General features: G+C 41.4%; 1 protein-coding gene across 1 annotated transcript in view; it reads right to left on the bottom strand.

Moving 5' to 3' along the window:
- The window catches only part of ftsj1 (FtsJ RNA 2'-O-methyltransferase 1), a 34,128-nt gene extending 25,279 nt beyond the window's left edge, over window positions 1-8,849 (bottom strand). The window contains exon 1 of the mRNA XM_041233689.1: window positions 8,750-8,849. The gene's annotated coding sequence lies outside the window, so the exon portion shown is untranslated. The remainder of the gene's footprint in view (window positions 1-8,749) is intronic.
- Window positions 8,850-24,084: the final 15,235 nt, after the last annotated feature.

Below are 24,084 nucleotides of genomic sequence, written 5' to 3'. Positions count from 1 at the left end.
GAAACCAGAAATGGTATAATAAACCAGAATTCGAGGGCAACATTTCTGCTTCCGTTTGGTGGTTCGGTTTATAAGGAGACCCAGATTATCGGGGCTTGAATAAAACAGGGTTTTACTGTGTGTGTGTGTGTGTGTGTGTGTGTGTAAATACACAGTGCCTTGCAAAAGTATTCAGACCCCTGACCAATTCTCTCATATTACCGAGTTGCAAATGGTACACTGAAATTCCGTTCTGTTTGATATTTTATTTTTAAACAGTTAAACTCAGAATTAATTATTGTAAGGTGACATTGGTTTTATGTTGGAAATATTTTTAAGAAAAATAAAAAACTGAAATATCTTGCTTGCATAAGTATTCAACCCCTGTGCTGTGAAAGCTCCCAGTTTGCACCGATGAAAGAAATTGCCCTAGTGAGGACACAATTACCTTACCACTGGCCTCCACCTGTGAACCATTAAAGTTGCTGTCACATTTTCTGGATAAAAACCCCACTGTTGAAGGATAACTAGTAAGGCTGTGAATCTGAAGGAAAATGAAGACCAAAGAGCATTCTACAGAAGTCAGAGATAAAGTACAAATGCTTAGATTAGGGAAAGGGTACAAAATAATATCCAAGTGTTTGGATATCCCAGTGAGCACAATTGGATCAATAATCAGGAAGTGGAAGCTGCATCAAACCACCCAAGCACTGCCAAGAAAAGGTCGTCCCTCAAAACTCAGCGCTCAAACAAGAAGGAGACTTGTGAGAGAAGCCAGAGAGAGGTCAACAATCACTTTGAAGGAGCTACAGAGTTCAGTGGCTGGGACTGGAGTAATGGTGCACAAGTCAACCATATCAAGAGCTCTGCATAACAATGGCCTGTATGGGAGGGTGGCAAGAAAGAAGCCGTTATTCAAAAAGTACCATCTGAAAGCACATCTGGAGTTTGCCAGAAAGCATGAGAGTGACCCAGCTGCGATGTGGGAAAAGGTTTTCTGGTCAGATGAGACCAAGATAGAGCTTTTTGGCCAAAACTCAAAGCGCTATGTGTGGCGCAAACCTAACACTGCCCAAGCCTCAAGACACACCATCCCTACAGTGAAGTATGGTGGTGGCAGCATCATGCTGTGGGGATGCTTCTCATCAGCAGGGACTGGGCATCTTGTTACAATTGAAGGAAGAATGGATGGAGCAAAATACAGGAAAATACTGCAAGACAATCTGCTTCAGTCAGCTAAAAAACTGAAGCTTGGGAGGAAATTCACCTTTCACAGGACAATGATCCCAAGCACAAGGCCAAAGCAACATTGGAGTGGCTCAAGAACAAAAAGGTGAATGTTCTACAGTGGCCCAGTCAAAGTCCTGATCTCAATCCCATTGAGAATATGTGGCACTATTTGAAAATTGCGGTCCACAAGTGTCGTCCAACCAACCGGAACAACCTGGAGCAAATCTGCCAGAAGAATGGGCCAAAATCACTCCGACACTGTGTGCAAAGCTGCTACATACTTACCCCAAAAGACTTAAAGCTGTTATTGCAGTGAAAGGTGACTCTACCAAATATTAATGTGTGGGGGTTGAATACTTATGCAAGCAAGATATTTCAGTTTTTTATTTTTCTTAAAAATATTTCCCAACATAAAACCAATGTCACCTTACAATAATTGTTTCTGAGTTTAAGTGTTAGAAAAAAATATATATCGAACAGAATGAAATTTCAATGTACCATTTGTAATTCAGTAATATGAGAGAATTGATCAAGGGTCTGAATACTTTTGCAAGGCACTGTATATATAAAAACACATACATACACACACACTTGTGGTAAAAAGTGTTCACACATTCTACAAAATACATGGTAATTGAGAGGAATGGTAGTTCCTCGTACAAGTTAGAAAAACTTGTTTAAAACTACTGAGAGTCTCCACAGCTCCAAGAGTCTGTTTTCCTGTTTTCACCATGTTGCAGCAGCAAAACTAAATCACTTAAAATTACCATCTGTACCAGTACCAAAAGTCTTACCAAAAACGTAAATACCTCTTATACACAATGAGATACAAGTCAAACTAAGGTAAAATTGTTATTCTCGTTCTTCCTTACTTTAAATGTGTAGGGACTTTTCAAAGCATGCGATTCCACATGCTGGTTAACGTCAAAATAAACCAGGGATTGCAAGCAGTTTGATATTCACATTTATATTAAACAATTTATTTATGTTTTAAAACCGCACATATCGTAGAAAGAAAAAAAAAAAAAAAAGCCTGCTGTGCTAATTTAAGCTTACATCCATGCCTGACCAGCTTTTGCTGAATGCCTGACAGCTTTTGCTGACACCTGCGAGGCGCGTATGCCTTAATTCTGAAAAAATTTGCCTTTATTTCCTGTTTGAAAATATCTAGTTTCCTTGCTGAACACCTGAAGGTTCTGCTCAATTCTAAAAATGCTTTATTTCCTGTTTGAAAATATCTAGGTTTCCTTGTTTGGTAGATACCATAGAATGGAACTGTACACAAGAGTGGCATGTAGGTTCCTTGTCCAAATCTCATAGAAATAAATAAATGATTTTAAAAAATACATAGAGGAATAAATATTTAAATAAATGTAGAAATGAATGTTTACATTATAAATGTATAAATAAATTAATAAATAGCAAGCCAGAAAAATGTCATATTAATTGATTTGGCTGATGCTTTTATCCAAAGCTATTGACATTTGTATACCTATACAAAAAGTACGTTTCATGTAAAAAATTTTTTAATTCAGCACAGAGAATCCGCTTTAATGAATGATGATGATAGTGACTGCAATTGCTGATGATTTATGACTGTGAAAGGCGCTCAGGGCCCGACTGAAATATATATTTGGCCCGAGGTCTCGTCCGCGGGTGCCCGACAGCTAGCTGCGCGAGGCCGGCTGGAAATACACGAACAGATACGTGCATCCCAGTCCAGTAATAAAAAAAAACAACTGTATAAATGAGCAATTGTATGTAAAAACAAACAAAAATAATAATAAAAGTCACAATTGTAAATTGGCCCAGATGAGGATGACTGCTAAAAAATAAAACAATAATTTTCAGGCCTGGTTGATACAGGATGGGAGACTGCCTGGCAATACCAGGTACTTTAAACATTTCTTTGGAGTCTTACACACGGTGTTTACCCACTTTGAACTTCGGCAATATATCGTTTATTCACTTCATATAAAGCCCTTATTACACAAGTCAATTTAGTAGCAAATTGTATTGCCTGCAACTAAATCCCGTGAGGATTGCCACGTGTAACAGCCCTGACAACGTACTGTCAGCGTTCTGGCAACTGCCTGGCAACGCGATTGCTTAAGTGGACTGCAATCCTACTACAGGCAACAGGTTCCTGGCAATATCCAATCAGAGCACTGGTGTGTGTCACATGAGTCTGTCTGCTACAGTGAAAACAATAGTTAAATTGACATGAAAGCTGCAATTACCTGGAGACAGGACAAATAAATACTTCATAGAGTTTTATGAAGGTTGGTCAATGCTGGAAGAGTTACTTTTAACAAGTTTTTAAAACTTCTTAAAACCTTTGGTCCAACTGTCGTTAACTATAGGGGAATAAAAACGTAGCTGCTGTAACTCTGCTAAACTGATGCCCATATTCTGTTATTTCGTTACCTTTTTTATACGGTTCCTCCGCAGCACTGTGATAATATAACCATGGAAGGCAGTTTATGACTGACAAAAGAAAAAAAAAAAGCAATCGCTTTCTGAACATCCCTGTGTAATGTGTGTACACGTATGTTATATAAAAACAATATTATATATAAGAACATAAGAACATAGCGTCTGCCAATAAATAAAATATATCGTATTACTGTATCTTATACTTGTTCTCAACTCTGTAACTGGTTGTATCATCGCTTTGAAGCTTATTCAGTAAACTGTGAAAGCAGGCTTAGAGCCACTTCTAAACCCAATTGTTCTTTCGCTGGCATTTGTGTTTTTCTTCATCTTCCAACAAATTCATTAGAAGTTCACTATGGCTAGGGCTGGGGGTCACGGTGGTTGTGGGTGTCACGGATTCCGTGACTTGTGCTGGTGTCCGCGATGTTTGCTGATGTGCGTGACTTGCGGGGGTGTCAGTAAATTGTGTTCAATATGTATGTGATTTTATTGGAAATTGTTTCTCCTTAACATTAAATAACACATTTAAAAAAAAAAAAAAAAATGCATTTATCGTTTATTAATTCTAATAAATATTTTGAACTAGCCTCAACACCGTACTTCCTGTCCTTTTTTGGGGGGGAGGAGAAAAACAAATCGGAATTGAACCAAACCCTTCGATTAAGTACTTTGTGAAAGTTATGTTAACAGTTCATAAATTCAGCGTGTCTGTATCAATGTATCAGTGTCCCCCAATGTGTTACTCTTGCCGTCTCTTACCCATCCTTTTCCGTTTGCGTCTTTATTCTCTGCTTAGTTCAAAGCTTACAAATGCTAGTTAGTAGTCACAAATAAAAAAGCAACTCATTGAAATTTAATTTGCTTGTCTCGTCCTTCTTTGCTGAATCTGTGCGCACCAACGCCGCAAATGCTTTTAAGACTTAAAAATAAGTCGTTTTTTTTTTTTTTAATGCAATTCTCAAGTCTGCAAAACATAAAAATGCCCACTTGTGGTTTGAAACTGGATAATGAGTGGATACTATGCACAAGCATGAAGGAAAATACTGTAAAGTGACTGCATCTGTATTTGTCACTTTTTTTTTTTTTTTTTTTTTTATAACTTTTGTCCATAATCCATGGCCAAACATATATTTAAGAAAAATAAAACCATGCTTAGTTCTTTTCAGTGCTGTAAAGGAGCGGGCTGGAAGCATTCGCTCAAGGAACTACACTGCTCCGCTCCATGTACAACTGGCTAGCTCCGCTACACTATGGGTATTGCCTTTTATGAAGAGATCGAACACTTTACAAATGCCTTACATTGGCCTAAGTTCGTAACACCTCTATAACAAGGAGAATAATGTTTTATTTTTCAGTATTAAAATGTGTTAGTATACTACCCTTTAGCACTGACATGCATACGTACCTTTTTAACCATTCATAACATTGTAGTTTTGTACCTACATAAATATCTATATTAATACCTACCAAAATAGACATACTGTTTTCAACCCTGATGGATGTACATTTGCAACTAACAGAATACAATGTTTACGCTTTCAATACTGTCCAAAAGTCTCTTCTACCATTATTTTACTTTCAGATCTTCTCATTTCTGTTATATTACTCTACTTATTAGTCTGTCTTGTCTGTGTCTATTTACCATACACATTCTTGAATAGCTTTCCCTTGCTTTATTCATTATTTGATGAAGTAAAAAAAGAAGTGATATCTACAACAAAAACATTGCCAATGTAAAAAAATCAGGTTATAAAATGCAAAAGCCATTTTAAAGTGGTGATATCAAACACGAAAGCCCAAGTTAGAAGCAATTTGGGCAACTGGTCAAGCATTAAGCAAATAGGCGTAATTGTAAAGGTGCTGGGGCCCAACATTCACATCCCCCCCAATCGCTCCACTTTACCATCAACTGTCACTTCCCATACACTTACCTTGCATTCTCATTATCCCTTGCACTCACTGCCATTATTGGTCTTGTTTATCCTCTTCATTGTTGGAAATATATTGCTTTATGCTCTTTCACGTATTCTTGTATGTATGGGCTAAATGTATGTCCGTGTGTGCCCTGATCTACCTGTGCCTTACCTGAACGTTGTCCGTGTGTCTTCCCAAAGTATATTTGTCTGCGCCTGTGATGACGCCTCTCCCATTGCTTACAAGGATAACCAAGAAAACTTCAGTCTGTGTTGAGCACTTTCCTTGGCACATGTGTCTCAGCATCTTTATTCTGGTTACAACCTAACTGATAAGGGAATGAGCATTTCAGTGTAAAGTGGATCAATAAAGTGGAGTGATCAAAAAATGAAGCCAAGTTAGAAGCAACAATTGTGTGAATGTTGGGCCCCAGCACCTTTCCAATTGTGCCTATTTGCTTGATGCTTGACCAGGTTGCCCCAATTGTTTCTGCTACTTGAGCTTTTGTGTTTGAAATCACCACTTTAAAATGGCTGTTGCGTTTTTTTTTTTTAAACTTGTTTTTTTTACATTGTTTTTGTTATAGATTGAATAGAACTCAAAGCAATGACCTAAATTAATACAACCAAGAATTGGATAGTTCTTGATCCTCTCAATGGCTCTTTCTACGTGAATACGAGCATGGGCAATGTGAGCTGTGGCCACACACTGATCCTGAGTAAACTGGGGGTTTACCAGAAAGGGAGGTAGGTTCAGGTGAATGCCAGCAGGCATCATATCTTGTACCAAGAATCCCTTATCAGCGAGCACAAGATCACCCGGGTGTAGTTCAGTTAGGATTCTGCAGTGACTACTTCTTTATCTGAACAAGAATCAGGGTACAAGTGGCTAACATATGTGATCACTCCATTGGGGGGGCCACACCAACCAAGCCTTTAAATGTATTGCGTTGTTTATAGTGGCTAAATGTCCCGTTCTGGCGAGACATATTAGATCTGAATTTCAGTAAGGTCAAATACAACTCTGCATCCTGTAAAGATAGAAAAGCAGGCAGGTAAGGATCCTTTGTTTTTGAGTTGTGAGGGAATACCCTAATTTTGCATGCCTTTGTACATTTTTCATGGCGGACAGACAACCATGTCACAGTGATGTTGGTTACAGTAGCCTTAGACACATGAAAGCATGTTGCAAGATTGCTGAAGTCTTTTCAGAATTTCATAAAACACATTAAGAGCTGGTCTTCAGGTGTGACACACTCCACCTTCCACCCTTCATAATAACCGATTTCGGAACATAAATGCAGACCGATTACGGTGTCAAAGGTATCAGTATTTGGCAGTCCACTGTAGCGGTTTACCAAAATATCATTGTCCCTGAGGCTGGCAAATGTAAAATGCTTACTTTTGTAGCTGAACTGATCCTCGTGTTTCTTTACCTTATCGTTTAGCTGTGAAATCTCAAAATGACAAAATAAGGTTATCAATCTCTAAAGACTTCATCTTTGGGTTCAGTGAGGGTGTGCGGAAGTACTTGCAACTGGAGTGGTGCTGTCTGGGGTGACAGACCAGTTGCTTGCTGGGACTAGATTCTTATTATGCTGTTCTGACCCGATTCTCCATTTATTCTGTCCTGGCTTTCTTTTTGCACTATAGTAAAAAACATTTAAATTGCATTTAAAAAGTAGAAAAACATATTTCACATATTAACATTTAAGAACTGTAGAAATGTTGTGCAGTAGTCAATGGATTATCTGTATTTTCCAACAGTTATTGTGATTTAATAATTTTATTTAAAATCAGTTTAATACAAATTTGTATTACACAAACTTATTTACAAACTGGTTATTTAACCAAAGAAAGCATATGAGCAATTAAACACATTATTATTATTATTATTATTATTATTATTATTATTATTATTATTATTATTATTATTATTATTGTTGTTGTTTTGTTTGCATTAAATGTGCTGCTTTAAAATTAAGTAAATTACTACTTTCTTCTCAGGACTCTCAAAATGGAAAATCTTGTTGTCATTGCGTTCAAAGATAGTTGGCTCATTCTCTTACTACATTTATATTCTCTAGAATATAAATGTAGTTTTACAGTTGTATTATTGTACTGTAGCGTTCGTCACACGGAACTAAATAATTAGTGAATTTTACAAAACGAGAGACAGCTTGATAGAACCATGTCGTTTAGTTATCATTTTCTAACAACAAGAGGGTGTTTCTGCTTTCAAAAACTACTGTACCAATACAGCACTACGACTACTGCTAGCTATAGTAATAAAATAATAACAACTAACACGAGAAAAATACATGTATATACACAAATTGTGTTTATGTTGTATTAATATTATTCAGACAGTTTCGTACAAAACGGCACAAGTCTTTCCACTGCCTCACGAGATAGGGGATCAGCCATAGGAAAGGTGAAGAAACTAGTTCTCTTCCTGAATGGTGGTTGCAGTCTGCCGCAAAACACTGCACCATGCCGTTTACTAGCTGTATTTTGATTTATATTAAAATAAGCCCTCTTACTATACACGTTTACGGATGTTTTATAATGCACTATACTTTTACTACGGACTCGCCTGCTTGTTTGGAACCAGCTAACAACAATCACCGCGGATGTGACGTCACATTAAAGAAGCACATTGTCACTGTGGGCATGATACAAGAACGCAGTGACAAAATTCACAGAAAAACATCCATCAAAACAAGACTGTGCTACGTTTCTCCTGAGATATCCACAGAGCCATGAGGGGTACTTAAATTGGAGGTTTACTTTCACAGATAAAATTTAACAGATTTTTTTTTTAAGTGGTTAAAAAATGGTATTCATACCTATCTGTCAAAACAGGGTGCCTCCAGCATACAACTACTTCAACCACTATATAAACACACAAATACATTACAGTAAGCACTGAAGTAAAGAATAGCTATTGTTTAACGTTGTCACTTTACATGTAACGTTACAAAATGATTTATATTACTAGACGAGCAGCCAGTATTAAACAGAAGTCCACACAAAAAAGTTCAAAGGTGCACATCACGCCATCTGCTAACTGCACCATGTGCACATCCGCAAACAATTCAGTACACAATACAGCCAACTAGAATACAATTACAGGGAAGTGTCACACAGATAATATATAATAAGTATGAACGTTGCCAAAATGAACTCACTGCGTGTTTCGGGTTCCGCGAGAGTCAATCGTGAATGGCAGCTGCAACACTGTCCCCCCAAGAGCTGCTCCAGAATCAGCTAGTAACTCATTCCATAAGCCCCGCCCCTCTCTTGACGTTTTCAAACCCTGCCTCTTCATGACAGCAGAGAACGCAGAACCAAACTGACGTCACTGCATACTTCAAACGAGCGGGAACCAACGGAGACAGCTGACAGAGACCGAGAATAAACTTTATAAGTAACTTTATTTACTTACTTACTTAATTAAGTAATTAAGTAATAACGTGTTTAAAATTAATAGCGTGCATGTACTCATTGTGCTTTATGAACGCTTTAGTTTGTAGTAAAAATGTAAGTGCATTTTATTTGTTGGACATTTTTATCAGTATGTTTCAAGATTTTTTACATTTCTTTTAGGACAGTAAAGACAAAAGTCAGATTATATAACAATAATAATCGTATTGCTGTATTCATTATGAAAAAATAAAGAAATGTAATACATCTGTGATCAGCCTAGCAGTGTTTGTGCGAATACTGATCTGTGGTCAGCCTAGGTGTGTGTGTATGAGTGAGAGTGCGTGTGAGAGTGAGCATGTGTGATAGTGTGTGTGAGAGTGATTCTGGTATAGTAAGCAAACTTGTTAAATTTGCAGACGACAAAAAAATAGGAGGAGTGGCAAACACTGTTGCAGCAGCAAAGGTCGTTCAAAATGATCTAGACAAGATTCAAAACTGGGCAGACACATGGCAAATGACATTTAATAGAGAAAAGGGTAAGGTACTGCACGCAGGAAATAAAAATGTACATTATAAATATCATATGGGAGATACTGAAATTGGAGAAGGAATCTATGAGAAAGACCTAGGAGTTTTTGTTGACTCAGAAATGTCTTCATCTAGACAATGTGGGGATGCTATAAAAAAAGGCTAACAAGATGCTCGGATACATTGTGAAGTGTTGAATTTAAATCAAGGGAAGTAATGTTAAAACTGTACAATGCACTAGTAAGACCTCATCTTGAATATTGTGTTCAGTTCTGGTCACCTCTCTATAAAAAAGATATTGCTGCTCTAGAAAGAGTGCAAAGAAGAGCGACCAGAATTATTCCGGGCTTAAAAGGCATGTCATATGCAGACAGGCTAAAAGAATTGAATCTGTTCAGTCTTGAACAAAGAAGACTATGCAGCGACCTAATTCAAGCATTCAAAATTCTAAAAGGTATTGACAATGTCGACCCAAGGGACTTTTTTGACCTGAAAAAAGAAACAAGGAACAGGGGTCACAAATGGAGATTAGACAAAGGGGCATTCAGAACAGAAAATAGGAGGCACTTTTTTACACAGAGAATTGTGAGGGTCTGGAATCAACTCCCCAGTAATGTTGTTGAAGCTGACACCCTGGGATCCTTCAAGAAGCTGCTTGATGAGATTCTGGGATCAATAAGCTACTAACAACCAAACGAGCAAGATGGGCCGAATGGCTTCCTCTTGTTTGTAAACTTTCTTATGTTCTTATGTTCTTATGAGTGTCAAATGGGAAGGCCCTAGACTTTCAACAGAGAAGACTCCACTGGAAACAGCACTGAGACAGCGCTCCATGCTGAGCGAGATATAAAGATATCATTGTGTACTTGAATGGAGTGTTGGGTTCAGTCAGTGACAGGGCTTCAGATTGATCGACTCCTTTGCTGTGAAATGAACTCAACGGCGTGAGCATACTCTGGATGCTGCTGCTCTGATGAGCCGCGCTCGCTGTGGAAGGAGCCTCAGATTGAACACTCAGTAGTTCTGGTTGAAGTCCTGAGAAGACCTGTGATGCTGACAGTAAAGCAGTGATGGGCACAACTGCAGTTTAACACAGCCTGCCTCCACACCAGGGTCGGAAGCCATCCCTGCTTTTATCAATTCTCATTCTCTTTTAAATCAATTCCATCACTGATCAAAATTACAATTGGAAGCATTCTGTTACAGTGAGCTTCTCACAACAGCGGCAACACATTACTTCCATTGAGGTCGCTGTTTGTTAGTCAATTAAATTGGCTTCAAATGAAAGCAGTTGAATGATCACAGCAGTTATTTATTTTGTCTGAGGAATTGGAATTGATCATTAAAATGGAGTTGGGCTTGCTAACCAGGCGTTGACCCCGAGCCGTCTCTTTCAAACTGGGACCGGTTTCTTCTGCAGCCTGTTCTGCAACCAGACACATTACACACAACCCTGAGACATCCTGTATTCATGTCTTTGTTGAACTGCTATTTATAAAGGAAGTCACCGGCCTCCAGTACTTCCCCCGACAGTATAATGTATTCACAGCCTTCCTGTTCACACAACTCTTTCCTTCATTCAGAGATTTTAAAACCCACCTCTCTCCAGCACCCTTCCAATTGGGTGATCCAGTAGGTAGCTTCCACCGTCAGTGTGGAGAGATGGCGCTCAGCCAGCCAGCAATCCTGACCGGCTGAGTCCCAATTGAAATGGATTTGATCTCTGACGGAAACGAGCGAGCGGCAGACTGAGGTGGTGCACATTCGAGGGGCTCGCTATCTGATCCATATATACATTCAGTATATTCATTATATATATATATATATATATATATATATATATATATATATATATATATATATATATATATATATATATATGTCACTAGTACTGCACGTTCAATGACAGATGCAGGAACCAAACACACAGAGGCAGTACTGAAGTTCAAAAGACACATGGTGCGCTGTTTATTCAAATAACAATAATAAATAAAATATTTAAACAAACAACACTGCTCACAGAGCAAAATAAGTTTTCAACTAAAACAAATCACAAACACAAAAATAACCAACTTAAGATCAGGCTGGGCCGGTGCTTCCACTGTTCCTTAGTTTAAATTTGTTCTCTCCTCTCGCTCTCGTAGTCTCCTCCGTACACCCACACACGGAGTACAGAGAGCTGCAGGTATTTATCTTGGTGGTCATCTCCCAATTAATAAATTAACTAATTAGACTTGGGAGATGACCACCTTCTGCACAAAGGTTTTACTGTGGATGGTGCTACCCATCCATGCTACAGAACATAAACAAAACTACGGCTTCTTGTCGTCATTTTTAAATACAATAAATTTCCAAAACAATAACAAAAACACACAGCGCTTTGCCGGCATATATACAAATACACAACAATAAATAAATCATAATAAACTAACAGAAAAACACAGAGGCGGAAGGGGAAACCCCATTCTAAAAATAAACTGTACAGGGCTCCTCGCCCTGTTACATATCCCCCCCTTGTGCAATGCACACATGGCCCCAACGGCCATGGTCTCAAAGTCCTGGAAGAGGGGATGCATGGTGTCTATGGGGGTGGCCATGGTGGGAGGTCCTTCACCCCCCACTTCTTTGTGGCTGGCAGCTCCCTCTTCCGGGGCTCCTGCCACACACTGTCTGACAGCGAAAATGCTGTGGCTGGAGCGGGTCTCCTGACCTCCCCCCCTTCTTCATGGCCGGCAGCTCCCCTTTGTGGGGCTCTAGCCACCGTACTTCCTGCCAAGAAAGTGCGGTTGGGGAAGCTGGTCTGACCTCACCCCTGCTTCGTGGCCGGTAGCTCCCCTCTATGGGGCTCCAGCCACAGTATTTCCTGCTTCCTGGCAGTGACCTCAAAGCGAAGCAGAACAGGCAGCAACCCCAGGCAAAGCAGGACCGGCAGCAACCCTAGGAGAAGCAAAGGAGAAATAGGCAACCCCAGGCAATGCGGGACCTTCAGCGCCACCACGCAAAACGGGTCCCTCCGCAACCCCAGGCGAAGCAGGACCCTCGACAACCTTAGGGAATAAAAAGGAGACACAGGCAGCCCCAATAGAGGGCCGTCCCGCAGCTGGTTGCAATGGAATCTTTCCGGGTACTTGCAACTGCGTGCCCCTCCTAATATGGTCACCTTCCGGTTTCCACCTACCATCAAAGCGGTCCATAGGAGGCAGAAAACCACCGTCCTTACACGGCGCCATTTCTTGTTGGGAGGGCAATTTACAACATTGACTCTTTCTCTCTCTCTATCACATGGATGCATCAGCCTTGAGTTTTATTACCATCAATTAATTGTTGCTGCATTGGAATTTCGATGTGGATTGTACACAAGACCCCTGTATTTCCAGTTGGGTTCTCCTTAATCCACACAGTGGATTTCAGGTAAGTAACCCAAACAGGGTTTATCATAATGCGATACAGTCAGACACCTACCTGCCTGAATAAAGTATTATAGTTTATCTTGAGGGCTTTCCCGTTGACAATTTCGTTCCATGTGTCAATATATAAGGAAGGCGTGCTAGTTAGTATTATTCCAAGGGTAAAAAAAGTAGCCAAAAGTTCCGTTTCAATTCGAAGATGGTCACCAAACATCATTATGGGATACACTTCTGCCTATTGACAATAGAGAGAGTGCTCTCCCCCATCTGTCCTGTAATATTGAACTGTTACTGATAGACACTTTTGTATTTTAAAAAGTTTTTATTAATGTGTGTGTAAGTCAATTGCCCACCGCAGCTTCGACCCTGTCCCCCTGTTGTACACTACGCACTGCCTAGGCATGTGACCATGTGGTCAGCTTAGGCACCGTGCACAGCGGTGCCTTTTTAATAGGTGTTTTTTTAATAGAGCAGTGCGTAAGACTCTGCCCGTGCTACTTCGGTACCACAGTGCGCAGAAATCAAGGTGGAACCTGAATTCGAGGTTGATACGGCCCTAGTTCCGAGGCTGCCTCGGTTACTAACGCACCGCCACTGGCAGGGTCCGTGCCCGCGCTTATGGGGCGTGCGACAGCATACCTGCAGGTCTGCTAGATAGCATGAACAGAGCCACGCCGTTCCGTCTTTAGACCACATGACGTGGCTCCCCGAGCTCAAACCTTCCCAGCATTCCCTGATTTTATAGAGGAGGTGCGTTCCTCTTGGACACATGTTCGTAGAGCCTATGTGGCGGGAGCCCAGAGTACCCGCCTAGCGAACACGTCCATTGTGCTCACTGCATACCTGGTGATGCCTGGTGATGCCCCGCTACCAGAGCCGGTGGCCACAGAACTGCGACTTCTGTCGCACACGTTGCTCCAGATCTCCGGCCTGCAGGATCAGACCCTGGGCCAGAGCCTAGCGGGCCTAGTGGTCGCATGCAGACAGCTGTGGCTGTCGCAGGCACGGGTGCTTGACGCTGATAAGGCCGCACTTTTGGACGCACCCCTATCTCTTGGTCACACCTTCGGCCCAGCAGTGGAGGAGATCCTCTAACAGAGCCTTCGGGAATGCGAGGCCTTGAGGCAGGTAGTCGCGTTACTCCCTCCCCCCGCTCCGGCGCGGGTCAGGTCGAGCCGCCGGCACCCGGCGCAGCCACGTACGGTCACTCGGATGGTGCCTGTTCCCACATCCCTGCCAGATGACCTTAGGCACCGCCTATAGGCCTCATCTCAGGTGAGAGGCAGGACCCTCCCTCAGTGTGGTGGACGTGGCTGTAGCCAGCCCACGCAGCAACAACCGCGACGGCGGTTCCAGGGTTTCCACCCTAGACACCCTCCCACACTAGCCTTGCCCTAGCCTCAGCCACCCCGACAGGGCCCCTGAAGGCTGGCGGCCTCAGACCCAATTCACGGCACAACAGCTCCACTACTGGCACGCCTGCAACATGTGGGTGCTCGCAACCACACAATACGGTTACGCGCTTCAGTTTTGTTTGGGACCCCCTTATTTTCACGATGTCACAACTACGTTTGTGACGGATCCGCTTCAGGCTTCAGTGCTCCAGACCGAAGTGGCAGCCTTGCTGGGCAAGTGCACCATTTGTCTCGTAGATCCCACCTCTCTCGGAGAGGGGTTCTACTCGAGATTCTTTCTGGTACCGAAGCGGGACGGTGGCTTTCGCACCATCCTGGTCATGCGGTTTCTAAACCGGTTTCTAAAGCAGAAGGGGTTTCATATGCGGACTCATCGTCACATACTCCAGTTTGTCTGGCTGGGTGACTGGTTCACCACGGTGGACTTACGGGATGCGTATTTTCACATTCCCATTCGTCCACAGCACAGGAAATATCTCCGCTTTGTCTTTCAGGGCAACGCATATAAGTTTTCCATGCTGCCGTTCGACCTCTCCCTAGCTCCCTGCACATTTTCAAAGTGTGTAGACGCTACCCTCGCCCCCTTGAGGCTGCAAGGAGTCCGAGTGATGAATTACCTCGACGACTAGTTGATCTGTTCAGTCGCGGGAGGGAGCGGTGCCCCACACGGCGCTAGTGACGGAGCATCTAGTGAGGCTGGGCCTCACTATCAACGATGCCAAGAGTCGGCTGACGCCAGCACTGTGCAAAATGTATGTGGGACTCCGGCTGGACTCCACTATAATGCGTGCATACCTGTCGGATAGTAGCTTTACAACACCACCTCTCCCTGTTTCGGCAGGGATCGAAGGTGTCCCTTGTTTTGTGCCAACAACTTCTGGGTCTGATGGCAGCAGCGGTATCAGCCATCGAGCTAGGTTTATTATGTATGCACCCACTACCCCCTATGGTACTCTCTCCACCGCTGCGGCGGTCCACTTGGCGTCGACGCACTAGCCCACATATGGCCCAGAGCGCTCCTTTAGGTGTTTCCGCCTCAGCCATTGCTCCTGGCCTTTCTCAAAAAGGTCCAGTCGGAAGGCTTCAGATCTCCTAGTGGTCCCCAGGTGGCCCAGGAGAATCTGGTTCTCATCCCTGTGCCAGCTATTCCCAGCCCTGGGAAATCCTGCATCGACGGGATCTTCTCAGTCAGACGAGAGGTACGCTTTGGCACCCGGAGCCGGGCAGGCTCCAGCAGTGGGTCTGGCCCCTGAAAGGGACCGCTGGTCAGCCTTAGGGCTGTCAGACGCGGTCGTGGGTATGCTGCAGAATGCTAGGGCGCATTCCACTAGATCACTGTATGCCTATAAGTGGAAACGTTTTCAAGATTTGTGCTGTTCTAACGGTCATGATCCAATCTCCGGTCCCATCCAATCACTCTCAACACTGAAGGTTTACCTAGAGGCTATTTCTGCTTGCCATGCCCCTGTTGACTCAGTGTCCCCGGGTTGAAGTTCCTGTCCATGAAGACAGCCTTCCTCTTGGCGCTTTCACCTCCGCAAAGCGTATTATTGAGCATCAGGCGTTATCTGTGCATAGCTCTTGTATGCGTATTTGGGATGATGGTAGCAGAGTGGTTACAGCCTTCCACATGAATCAGTCAGTGGAACTGGAGTCCTTTCATCCTCCTCCGTTTGCGATAGAAGAGGATAGAAAGTTGAACCGTCTCTGCCCAGTTCGGGCATTGAGATGTTATGTGGATAGGACAAGAGTGCTGACCAGCTCTTCATCTGCCATGGAACACGGACCCTGGGACAGCCCGTCTCCAAGCAGCGGCTGTCGCATTGGATTGAGGACACAGTCTCGACTGCGAATGACACTACTGGCTTACCCCCACCTGGGCGGATAGCTGCACATTCCACGAGAGGTGTGGCTACGTCATGGGCCCTCTTCCGAGATGATGTGGCTAGCTGGGCTAACCCGCATACCTTTGCCAGGTTCTACCGCCTGAATGTGGTAGATCCCTCATTGCCCTCTGTGGGCACTAGGGAACTCGAGGTTGCACACTTACGCTGTTGACCTTGGTCAGGCAGGGCTAGGTGTCATATGCTGCCGTTCTTTCTTCCCTCGCGACGGCTCTGGTACACGCTTCCCATAACGATATTTGGTGGCCATCTTCGAATTGAAAGGGAACGTTAGTTTACCTACCGTAAACCCGGTTCCCTGAAAGAGAAGATGAACATAAGAACATAAGAAAGTTTACAAACGAGAGGAGGCCATTCGGCCCATCTTGCTCGTTTGGTTGTTAGTAGCTTATTGATCCCAAAATCTCATCAAGCAGCTTCTTGAAGGATCCCAGGGTGTCAGCTTCAACAACATTACTGAGGAGTTGATTCCAGACCCTCACAATTCTCTGTGTAAAAAAGTGTCTCCTATTTTCTGTTCTGAATGCCCCTTTGTCTAAACTCCATAGATAGCCATCAACCGCGAGGTCGCTTCGGCAGACATCACGGTTTCATCGCGAAAGAGGATGTTCCTCTCGTGTGATGGTTAAGTACCCTCGGGAGGCGGGACAGAGGAGGTCACTGGGGGAGGGGGACTATCGGCAGCTTTGATATAGGAGCTCAGTGACACCTACCAATAGGCAGGAGTGTATCCCATAACGATGTTTGGTGGCCATCTTCTCTTTCAGGGAACCAGGTTTACGGTAGGTAAACTAACGTTTTGCATCATCATATAGAATTAACTAATTTTGCTTCATGAAGTCGAATGAAACTAAATAATGTGACATATTGAATTACACACCGCTTTGTAATTTGTACACTTCTACACTTAACAAAAAAACAACAAATTTAAATATGTAACATTTCTACTACCGCATATTATGGCTTCCGGTAGACTTTTTGCAATATCATTTTGCCGTTTCTTTATTTACAGTGATGTTAAATATAAGCTCTAAATTATGTTATATGATTATATAGTAGGTGATGGAGAACTTTTAACCACAGCTGAAGAGTGGTGTCAACTCCAGTTTCTCTTTTGACTCGCAAATATCGAGGTGAAACCAGGAGAGACGTACAGTTATAAACAGGCCTTATTACCTTCTGTATCGTATACCCTCTGAGGCAATCAGAATGCAGGCGTCCTATTTGTCCCTGTTGGTTCTGCTTGTTCACTGTGCCGGCGACCTCTGCAGAAGCTTACTGTTCTTCACAATGCTGTCCCGAGATTTTTAATGATGTCAAAACTACATGGTTTTGTATGGTTTTCTTCATTTTCACTGGTTTTATTTCTCTTGTATTTATCTCCATCCACTTTATCCCATCTTTTGATTTTATTTTTTCTTTATTTTCATTGATAGCTCATCATGTTCTTATTTGGCCTTTGTTTGATGTCCCGTTTCCTTTGCGTTTATCTTTCCTTTTCTTCATTTACCGATGATGGTAACTTCTATTATCCTTTTTATTTGTTGGCTTGTATCTTGTTTCTCTGTTGTTGTTTCTTTGCTGTCCTGTGTTGTGTCTCTTGTGTCTGTGTTGTTTCTTTTCTGTCCTGTGTTGTGTCTCTTGTTTCGTTATTGTTTCTTTGCTGTCCTGTGTTGTGTCTCTTGTTTCTCTGTGTTGTTCCTTTGCTGTCCTGTGTTGTGTCTCTTGTTTCTGTATGGTTGTTTCCTTAATTCTCTTAATTTCTATTTACATGTATTTATTTATTTATTTATTTATTTTTTAAAAATTAGATTTACCTTCATTTGTTTTTGTTTGCCACCCTCCCTAGAAGAAGCACCAGCAGCATCTCCCATGCCCCTTCTTTTTGTCCTCCGTCTGTTTCTTCTTATAAAATCTTGTAAACTATCCAAACCCTTTTACCTTCTTGTGGCCAGCTGTCATTCTTTTACAGGCTGCACAGCACTGACATGCTGTCCCCCGCTCCTGGTCTCTTTCACGGAGGCTTTCCACCCCTTTGGGGTCCTCCAGAGTTTGCTGTCCCACCTCCAGGTCTCTTCCCTTCCCATCCTGTTCCACAGTCTCTCCCTGCAGGGCAGCACTGCAATTCTCTTCCTCCGCGATGTTATCTGGAGAAGTCTCCATGTTTTGAAGAACCAGGGTCTCCTCATTGAGCAGTGGTTCTTATTCCTCTCTTGTTCTCCTCCGTGACCGCTGGCAGGCTGCGGCTGGTTTGAATGGAGTTCTTGTCTGATGGCTGCGGGTGCACCCTCCTGTGCTTCCTACGCATGCAGAGGGTGCTGTCCGCACTCTGAACATGCTGAGGCACTTTCCGTTCCACATTCAACCGAGGGAGATGTTTTATTCCCTCTCCCTGCTCTGTTAGGGCGCTGTGATGTCATGCCATCTAACCCTGCTGGAGAAATCTCCTCTTTTCCGTGTCTGGGGCTCAGGGATTTCTGGTCGGGCTCATCTTTCGGATTATCCTGTTTGTTCTTGGAACAATTTTTCAACCATCCTTCCCTTCTTGGTGGCCAGCTGTTCTTTTGTTAAAGTCTCCATGGCACTCACTTTCTCCTCCTCTGCCGAACCCATCGCTGCTGCTAGCAGGCTGTGTCTGGTCTTGATGTGGGTCTGTTTTAGTGGTCGGGGCTCCTGCACCCTCCCGTTTCCTTTGCATGAAGATGCTTCTGTAGCACTGAGGAGTCCTGCATGCCACATTTAACTGAGGCAGAATGTCAATCCCCCATCCAGATCTTTGTCAGGGCGCTGTGATGTCACACCAGCTAACCCTGCAGGAGAAATCTCTTCTTTTCCCAGGCTGAGGCACAGGTATTTTTGGTCAGGCTCGCCTTTCCATTGGTCCTTCTGAAGGTCCCTGGTGGCTTTTTTGATGATGTCATCGACAAATTTGCCAGCCACAGCCCACAGCTGTGGTGAAACTTCATCAGCTCCATTCATCATTTTTTAACTATTAAAAAATGGGGAAAAATAGCAAAGCATTGACTTCAGAGGGAACGTGATTCTTACTGCGTTAAACAAGTCATGGCAGTGACATTCTAGCATCAAATGTACATGCAAGTTTAATAGAACCGCTTACAGCTCTGGCCAAAAGTTTAGCATTACCTACAATAATAGAATCGAGACATCATTTAAAAAGAAACCTACATGAACAGAATTTAGATCTTGTATTTAACATTCTGAACAGAAATAGAAATCGGAAATGATTTATTTTATTTATTTATTAATTCTTTAGCCAGGAAAAAAACCCACTGAGAATGAGGCCTTTTTACAAGACTGTACCGGCAAGATGACCAGAAACAGACAGCAGTGATGCAACATCCCTAAAAATAAAGAGAAACTCATCATACATTCAATCTGGGATCAGAAGCATTTACATTTCGATCATTCTTGTAACCTCCTTATTAAAACCCATTTAATCTTAGTCATTATTCTTCAATAATAATAGCGTTTAGGGAAAGCTTGGAAAGGGAACACCAGGACGCACCAATAAGGACTCATTTAGGATTAATAGGGACATTTTTTTTTTTAAAACAATATCCAAAATAGCTCTTTTCTGTTTTAAGAATAATACCATTGCTTGCAATGTGACTTCTCATGGTTTTCCATCAGTGTTTCTGTATAGTTCTAAAGCAATGACCTCATAAATGAAAAAGAATATCCTTCATCACCAAGACTGACACACAGAATAGCTCAGCCAGTCACACGTCAGTACAGCAGTGTTGTCACTGTGCTGCGAAAATGTCATTCTATTTTAACGATGTCACTGCATTGTGAGGATCTTATTTCAATTCAGTTCTAGCATTCCGGTATGGAGACATTTTAATAATCTGTTCACTTTCCTTTGACTTGTATCTGACGTTTGCCCATTAAGAATAATCTTTTGAATTCGACTTTTTCAGAACATCCTTGTAAAAAGTATTTCAGAATTGATATTCAGAGAATCAATATACTTAAGAACCTAATTATTTTCCAAATAGTGCTACAGCAAGTGTCATTGGATTCCTCTCACCATAGTAAGCTACACTGACATCGTTGCTTGCTATACCCACAAACTTATATTTAAATGACTGCATCCTGCCATCTGATTGGTCCTTTCCTTTTGACCTTAAATGAGGTCACAGTTCTGTGACATGAAACATGTCTTTTGCTGTACACTTGATAGAGAAGGCTCATTAAAACATATATATGTAAACGACTGTATTCGTGTACATTTTAAAGCCACTGTGACCTCATAAGACTACCTCACAATTGGAAAAAAGCCTTTCACTGTAACAGCCAATCAGAGTGCAGGGATTTCAACCAGTCAATTATTGTCACTCATAGCATTCTGGCAACGTTTGAATAAGCTTAATTTCAATTAGATAAACAAGTTCTAGTGAACAGTTCCACAGTATGCCAGTCACAGGACATTGATACAGATTTAAACAGAACAATCTTCTAACCTGCCATTTGAATGAGAAGAATTCAGTAAAGCTGATCTGAAGCTGCTTTTCTTTCTTTATTTTTACTCTAATTGCTTAATAATAATAATAATAATAATAATAATAAATAATAATAATAATAATAATAATAATAATAATAATAACAACAGCAACATCTTTATCTTCAAGATTCAATTAAAGCCTGAATATACTTTTTTTTTTTAAATCTTAGAATGAAAATTTAAATGTCTAGTATAAAATTTATAAAAAAATTATAATATATTTTAAAACCAGTAACAGCAGAAACAGATAAACATGTCTTACCTTTTCGCAACTCTTACTTCAACGCCTCTCAACACTGGCGTTGCCAGGTATGCCAGTGTTCAGTGATGATGTCTTCATCAAACCAATTGCAGCCTGTAGAGTTCTGATGATGTCAGTGCATTATGATGTCATTTCAATCAACCAGCTGCATCCATTTTGTTCTTCTGGTTTGTTTTTTTTATCATGTTTTTAAAATGACTGCCGTTGTCTGGCTTTAAATGACATCACAATGCAGTGACATTTTCATCAGCACTGCAGATGCTGATGATGAAGGAAATTAAAAGAGAAAACCAAAACTGTGGTATTTTCTGGTATACTACCGGCACCTTGCAAAGGAACATATGGACAGCTGGAAATAATTAATCAAAACGCATGGCTGAAGACGTGGTGCACACGGGAAGGCTTCACCTATCTTGATCACTGGACCACATTCTACAACGAGGACTATCTGTATAGACGGGATGGACTGCACTTAAATAACAAGGGAACCAGTCTACTTGGAGAAAAGATCCTCGAGCAGGTTCAGAACCATTTAAACTAGAAAGAAAGGGGGGAGAAATCAACAAAAAAACAGAAGGGAGACCGCATCAAAACAAGAACAACAACTCAGGTAAGACAACCATTAAATGTATTTATCTAAATGCTAGAAGTATCAGAAACAAAATTCTAGAACTTGCAGCTACTGCACTAACAAGTAACTATGATGTGATAGGTGTTACAGAAACTTGGTTGTCTGAGAGTGATGGGGATGAATATAATATTTATGGGTATACACTGTATAGGAAAGACTGGCAGAACAGAAGAGGAGGAGGGGTGGCGCTATACATAAGAAACAGTCTTGAAGCCCAGGTGTTAAACATGGACAAAGAAAATAAAACCGAATCAATATGGGTCAGAATAACAGACAAAAATTCAAAGGGCATAATAACAGCAGCATGCTATAGACCGCCAGATTCAGACGGTGAGCAAAATAATCTGTTATACAATGACATTAGAAATGCGTGTAGCAAAGGAGAAGCAATACTAATGGGGGATTTCAACTTCCCCCAAATAAAATGGGAAAATCCAGTGGGTAGCACGAAGGATGAAATTGAAATGGTAGAAATGACAAATGACTGCTTCCTAACACAATTTGTCAAGGCACCAACTAGAGGGGAGGCATGCCTTGATTTAGTCTTTTCAAATAACGAAGATAGAATAACTAAAACAGAGGTCAGAGAACCACTGGCAAACTCAGACCACAACATGGTCTCATTTGAAGTGTTTTTTAAAACCCCAAAAGTAATGACTAAAGCTAAGGTTTACAATTTTAGAAAGGCAAACTATGAAGGTATGAAACAAAGACTAACAGAAGTAGATTGGAGTAAAATAGAGAAAACACCCACAGAAGAAGGATGGTTGTTCTTCAAAAATGTAGTACTAGAGGCGCAAAACAATTACATCCCTAAAGTAGACAAATCTAAATCTAAAACTAAATTGCCAAAATGGTTTAATAGATCAATTAAAAAAAATATTCAGCGAAAAAAGGCACTTTACAGAGCATTAAAAAAGGACCAAAAAGAAAGTACGCAGAAAGAGTACACAGAACTGCAAACGCAAGTCAAAAAGGAAGTTAGAAAGGCCAAGAGAGAAATAGAAATGAACATTGCTAAGGGAGCTAAAACCAATTCCAAAATGTTTTTCCAATATTACAACAGCAAGCGAACATTCAAAGAGGAGATTAAATGTTTAAGAGATACAAATGGCAAAATCGTAGATGAAGAAAAAAAAAAAAGCAAATATATTAAATGATTTCTTTTTACAAAGGAAGATACAGACAACATGCCCCACATGTCAACCAGTTCCTATCCAGTTTTAAATAACTTTAGCATAACTGAGGCAGAAGTGTTAAAGGGACTAGGAGCTCTTAAAATAAACAAATCCCCTGGGCCGGATGAGATCCTCCCAGTAGTACTCAAAGAAATGAAAGAAGTAATTTACAAACCGCAGTCTCTTGACACAGGGGTTGTACCGACAGACTGGAAAATTGCAAACGTAATACCGATCCACAAAAAGGGAAACAAAACTGAACCAGGTAACTACAGACCAATAAGCCTGACTTCTATTATATGCAAACTTATGGAAACTATAATAAGATCCAAAATGGAAAATTACCTATATGGTAACAGGGTCCTGGGAGACAGTCAACATAGTTTTATGAAAGGGAGATCCTGTCTAGCTAGCCTGCTTGATTTTTTTGAGGATGCAAAAAATGGACAATAGATAACTGCAAAATCATATGACATGGTTTATTTTGATTTTCCAGAAAGCTTTTGACAAAGTCCCGCACAAAAGATTAATTCTCAAACTGAACACAGTTGGGATTCAAGGAAACGCATGTACATGTATTAGGGAGTGGTTAACATGTAGAAAACAGAAAGTACTGATTAGAGGAAAAACCTCAGAATGGAGTGGGGTAACCAGTGGTGTACCACAGGGATCAGTATTAGGTCCTCTGCTATTCCTAATCTACATTAATGATTTAGATTCTGGTATAGTAAGCAAACTTGTTAAATTTGCAGACGACACAAAAGTAGGAGGAGTGGCAAACACTGTTGCAGCAGCAAAGGTCATTCAAAATGATCTAGACAAAATTCAGAACTGGGCAGACACATGGCAAAGGACATTTAATAGAGAAAAGTGTAAGGTACTGCACGCAGGAAATAAAAATGTACATTATAAATTTCATATGGGAGATATTGAAATTGGAGGAAGGAATCTATGAAAAAGACCTAGGAGTTTTTGTTGACTCAGAAATGTCTTCATCTAGACAATGTGGGGAAGCTATAAAAAAGGCTAACAAGATGCTCGGATACATTGTGAAAAGTGTTGAATTTAAATCACGGGAAGTAATGTTAAAAACTGTACAATGCACTAGTAAGACCTCATCTTGAATATGGTGTGCAGTTCTGGTGTAACCCCACCTCGCTATAAAAAAGATATTGCTTGTCTAGAAAGAGTGCAAAGAAGAGCGGACAGAATTATTACAGGGTTTAAAAGGCATGTCATATGCAGAC

The sequence above is a fragment of the Polyodon spathula genome, chromosome 31 (genome assembly GCF_017654505.1).
Source record: "Polyodon spathula isolate WHYD16114869_AA chromosome 31, ASM1765450v1, whole genome shotgun sequence".
In the NCBI taxonomy this organism is placed as follows: domain Eukaryota; kingdom Metazoa; phylum Chordata; class Actinopteri; order Acipenseriformes; family Polyodontidae; genus Polyodon; species Polyodon spathula.
This window is presented reverse-complemented; position numbering and strand designations above follow the sequence as displayed.